Raw genomic sequence first — 6,005 nt, forward strand, 5'->3', positions numbered from 1 at the left:
CCTGGCTGTCCTGGAACTCACTCTGTAGACCAGGCTGGCCTCGAACTCAGGAATCTACCTGCCTCTGCCTCCCAAGTGCTGGGATTAAAGGCATGCGCCACCACCACCCGGCGAGAGAGGGTCTCTTATATAACCTCAAACATTCTGCTTTCTGAATGCTGGGATCGCAAAAGTGCAGCACATTGCTCAACCCCCAGTGCCGCCCCCGCCCCGGTGTGTAAGTCAGAAGACAACTTGGTGAAATCAGTTCCTTCCTACTATGTGGATTCTGGGGATCAAACTCAGGCTTGGCAGCAATCACCTTTACCTGTTAAGCCACCTCGCCACTCTCTTAGAACTGGATCCTGTGTGGCTAAGGGCCTGCAGGAAAGAAGGAAGGTGGAAGTGTCTCTGACGCTTGGCAGCGCTACAACTAGCGGAGAAAGAGAATAAATGAACACAGCCTCCGTAGAAGTGAGCAGGAGCAAGGAGCATTAGTGACAAAGGGCAGTCCAGTGCTCATGTAACTGAAGAATTATGTCCCAGCAGCCCTAAATCTCCTTCCCCCCGCCCCTGTGGGAAGATATCTGGGGAGATAACAGGCTCTCCCATGCTAGGTAGATGTTCTATCACTGACCACCCCCCCCCCAGCCCCTCACTGGGGGATTCTAGGAAGATGCTCTATTGTGTACCCTTGTATACCCACTTTTCCCTTCACTGCTCTGTTTGGCATGGTTCTCAGTGTGGTCAACCCAAGGTTTTTGTGGTTTTAAAGACAGGGTCTCATGCGGCCCTGGCTTGCCTGGAGATCCATATGCTGTTAATTCTGGATCCTCCAGACTTTGCCTACCAAGTGCTGAGATAGCCGGTGTGTACCACCACGCCAGGGTTATATGGTGCTGGGGATTAATTAAGCTCAGGGCTTCAGACATGCCAGGCAAGCACTCTACCAGCTGAGCCAGATCCTCAGGCTCACAAGGGATTTCTGCTAGGCCTCTTCCTGAATTCAGCCTGGCATGTAGAGAGGCCAGGCACGGCTTTGGTGCTGTTAGATGTTGAGCATGCCTAGGGCACCCAGTCCAGACAAGAAGCTTAGGCACCTGAATAGTTTGAACCTGGCAGATTGGATCGCCACCTGGTGGCTACAGTGAGAACTGCAGCTCAGGCTTCTTGATTGTGGCTGGCTTAGAAGTGAGGACTCGTCCCCCCTACTTCCCCACCCCCCCTCCATTCCAGACAATTCAAGAACCTGGTTACACCAAGGGGCAACATCTCAGCGTCCTGTGACCAGCAGTCATGACCAAGTTGGGATGATTCCTGATAAATGAATTCACATTTGAAGCCACAATCCAAACTGAATTTGGGGACTGGGCATAGCAGGTACTGCTCAAAATCTCTTTGTGACTGGGATGGTTATGCCAGGGCCCCTGGAGTAGGACACTGTGGGGCTCAAACTTATGGCCTCTCCAAGCTTTGTCATGTGGGAAGTGGGGGTGACTCCCCCCCTTCCCTATGGAGCAAAATGAAGACAGGCAAGGAAGCAACCCAGAACCTGAACCACCCCCTTACTTTCTTTTACTTGACTTTAAAAATCACATTTTAGGGCTGGAGAGATGGCTCAGTGGTTAAGAGCACTGGCTGCTCTTCCCGAGGACCTGAGTTCCATTCCCAACAACCACATGGTGGCTTAGCCCTCTTCTGATGTGTCTGAAGACAGAAACAGTGTACTCATGTACATAAAATAAATAAATAAATCTTTAAAAAATTAAAAAAACATTTTATCTAACATAGTAATGCCCAGTTACTCCAGGGACTGAGGCAATCACTTGAGCTTAATAGTTTGAAACCAGCCTTACCCAGGTGATATATATCCATACTCTGCATGGATAAATACATAGACAAACAGGTAAGTAAACAAATAAAACTTGGTCCCATGAAGCAGATCTGTGATTCTGGCACCTGGGATGCTGAGGCAAGGACTAGAGCCGACTCAGTAGTGAGTGTTGTGCTGCTGATGCAGAGGACCTAAGTTCAGTCCCTACAAGTCTACACCTAGAGGCTTACAGCCACCTCTAACTCCAGCTCTAGGGCACCCTATGTGCTTTATATTTGGTCTGACACCTGTCCCCTGTGTGTGTGTGTGTGTGCGGCCCCCCCCCATGATTTTACAAAAAGAAACAAAAGAATGTGTGTGTGGGGGGGGAGAGGGGGTGATGGGTGAAATCACACTTTGGAGGCCACAAGCTAAGTAGCACAATATTATTCTCTCCTTGCTGTTGTAGATGACACCTCTGATGAGTGGATGACACTGATGAGTTAATAGGATGGGGGACTCGAACACCACGTCTGTCTATCTCAGACTAATTGAAATCACTGGCTCTCACGAGGGCCCGGCCGAAAGCATGATGGGGGACACCTTTGCTATCAAGGGCATAGTCTGGTATGGTAACAAATGATGCAGGAGGATCAGGATTGCGAGGAAGGCTATAGAGTGAGTTTGAGGCCAGCCTGGGCTATATGAGACACTGTCAAAATAATGAATGAATGAATGATACAAAATGACAGGATATCCTGCACTAAGACCACATTAATATTGCCCATTTCTGAACATTATCCTAAGATTGATTACACATCAAATTGCATTTCCCTGTGGCCCTGACTTCCCTTGCTTTTTAAAAAAGATGAAGCTATTGACTTCAAAGTGGAACCCAGGGCATTATGTATGTCAGGCAAGTGCTCTACCATGAGACCACACTTCAGGGCCTCACTGGATGCTGGGGGATTCTAGGCAGGGGCTCTACCACTGAGCCATGACCCCAGCTCCTCACTGGGGAGTTCTGGGCAGGGGATCCATCTCAGCGGTATAGTTCCAAGCTCTTCAGTTTTCATCTGAACCAGTTTGGCTGCCATTCACTGTCACAAGAATGATGTGAAATAGCTCAGGCTCCCAGGCCCACGGTGAGGAAGGAAGTTTGATTACCGTTGTGGAAACAGGAGTCAAGAGGTGGTGGTGCTGGGTCTTTGGAGGATCGTCCCGGCCTCCTGCCATCTGGCCCCACCTCCATCCTCTTTCTGAGGCCTGTACACATCTGAAATCAGTCTCTTAGCCATCCCTAAAGATGGAGATGCTGTGTAGAGTCCAGTGGAGCCCCCAGCACTCTCCTATTCTCCACTGTTCCTGGCCAGTAAAGATTAACCAGTAGCTTTTTTTCTCATCTTACCCTTGACCATGACTACCATAGGGAGAGGGTATGCAGCGACCACTGCAAGACCAGGCAGGAGGCATCTGCACTCACCCGACTGCTCATCGGACAGTTTTCTGACTTATTCCTCATATCCACATTTCCCTATCTCAAGTTTGGGAGCAGCAAGAGGGATCATCATCAGATGAGTCAAGAAACTGTGTCCTATTTCAGGGCTGTGTGACTCTTGGCGAGTCATCCACCCTCTCTGAAGCCAATTTCCCTATCTGGAAAAATGTTCACAATAAGAGCATCTAGGACTAGGATGTAGCCTGGTTGTTGCCATCGTGCAGGAAGCCCTGGGTTCAATTGCTACCCCAAATCCAGGCTTAGTGGTGCATGCCTGAAACACAAGCACTCTGGAGGCAGATGCAGTAGGACCAAAAGTCCACCCTCTGCTACATGGGAGATTTCTGAGCAGCCTGGGTTATATGCTACCCTGTCTGGCTGGGGTAGAGCTTTAAACAGAGTAGAACATCACTAGCGAGATAGGAACATTAGCTTCTGTGGGTTTTGTAACAGGTATAAACTGCCCTCCTCCCATCTCAAAGGTGGATGGATCTGGACACACAATTCCACCCTGCACACTTGCGCCCTAAGTGCCATCCAGCTCTAGTGGGTTTTTAGCTGTGGTCCTGGAGCACCACCTGGTGGTAGATTCTAGTCTGGCAGGGACTTAGGGAAATGGGTCACCTGTCCCCAGCACCTTCATTCCTGGGACCCTGGCACATTTAACCACTGTATATGGATGGGTAGAGCAAAGTCCATTCCCTACAACTTGACTTCAATCTAGAAATGTTTTTACTGTGCCAGCAACAGTAGGGGGTGATAGTGAGCCAGACCTGGAGTCCCAGGCACCTTTCTGACTTTCGCTTTGTAGGGTCGTGTAGGATGTAGGATGACCTTATGATTTATGAACTTATGATTTTCCTGCTTCTACCTCAAGTGCATGTCCCCACACTCCCACCCGCACCCCCATTCTGAACCTGCTCTCTCACTTAGGTGGACACTTCACCCCATACTATGCTCTACTCCCAGGGTTGACTGTGGGAAAGGCAGGGGAGGGGAGTCTGCAGGTAGAATCCCTACTGCATTGTTTACAGGTCTGGTTTGGAGACTTATTTCCTAACCATTCTTTGGCACTGGACTTTGCTGTCCTCTCAGGCCCTTACTGGTGAATTCTGGGTAAGTGCTTTATGGTTGAGTCACATCTCTAGCTCCTCTTCAAATTGTCTGGGACTTCTTTGCTGGGCACGTGATGATTTTCAGGGAAGATCAATTAAGGAATGAAGACCCTGGCAGCAGGTGGCCCATCTAGATATAAAATAGCAAGCTTTTTCAGAGGAACACATTGCCTACCTTCATTTTAAAAAACAGTGTGTAGGCCGGGCAGTGGTGGTGCACGCCTTTAATCCCAGCACTTGGGAGGCAGAGGCAGGTAGATTTCTGAGTTTGAGGCCAGCCTGGTCTACAAAGTGAGTTCCAGGACAGCCAGGACTACACAGAGAAACCCTGTCTCGAAAAACCAAAACCAAAACCAAACCAAAACAAACCAAACCTGTGTAGAGGTGGGGGTGAAGGACAATTGTGCATGTGTTTAAGAGAGAGGATGGGGAATGATGGTTCTTCCTCCCTACCAGGGATCAAACTCATGCTGTTAGTCATGGTGCAAGCACCTGTACACACTGAGCCGACTCACTAGCCCACACTGTTGAGGCCGTTCTCAGGCTCTTTGGCATGTACAGATGGCCACTGTTGGACTACACCGCCCCTACTGTGTGACATATGCCCTGTTCTGTGCCTTGAGAGGATGCTGACACAGCACGCAGTTTCTATATTAGGAAAGATGTTAAAGGCAGTAAATCATGGGAAACTCATGGTTTAAACAAACATATAGAGAAACTTCATAGCCTACCTAAAAAAAGATACATGTTGCTACTGGGGGTGGGGCATGTCTACCACAGCTTATGTGAAGTCAGAGGGCAACTTTATGGAGTCAGCTCTCAGATTTTTGCAAGGGATCCAACTTGGACTTTGAGAGTAAAAAGCTTAAACACGTGACTTAGCTGGAGGATGCACGGCACTAAGGGTCTTGAATGTTACTTAAGATCTGCTGTCTGTTTTCTGCCCTCTACCATGTGAGGAGCTGGACATGAAAGCTCCTGCAGTCTTGATCCAGTGCAACCACACTGCCTTTCCTGGATGATAGGGCACTGTTCTCAACTGTGACTAGCAACACAGTGTGGAGAAAGCACCTGCTATACAGGGTAGTCCTACGGTGCCAGGGATTTACAAAGCACTGGGGACGATGGAATCTTCTGAGGGGTTGAGTACAACCCACCCTCCAGCTTGGAAATAAACACCCCACACCCACTGGCCACATTCTCAGTTATAGGATTCTTAAATCCCTGAAGCACTACTGAACTGAAGGCTCCAGGGCCTCTCAACCTACAGGACCAACAGAGGACTCCCAGACCAAAGAAATAGCAGCTTCTCAGGCAGAATAACTCTCCTGGCAGCCCAACCCTTGCTTGTCGCACCAGCACACAGAACAGTTGCTGGGCACTGCCTCTGCTGAGAACAGCTCCGGGAGCCCAGAGCACTGAGCATGGTGGCTTTGCAACCCTGCAGGGAGATGAGGGTTCAGAAGGTTCCCTGCGATCCATCCACTATGCTGCTTCCTTGCAAAGCTCAGCTAAGAGCAGAGGCTTCTGAAGGGGTCTGAGGTCAGACTGCAGCCTGCACAGGTCTCAGGGGTTGGAGGATGATTCTGTGGTCACTCTT

Source organism: Arvicanthis niloticus, chromosome 29 (assembly GCF_011762505.2).
Source record: "Arvicanthis niloticus isolate mArvNil1 chromosome 29, mArvNil1.pat.X, whole genome shotgun sequence".
Taxonomy (NCBI): domain Eukaryota; kingdom Metazoa; phylum Chordata; class Mammalia; order Rodentia; family Muridae; genus Arvicanthis; species Arvicanthis niloticus.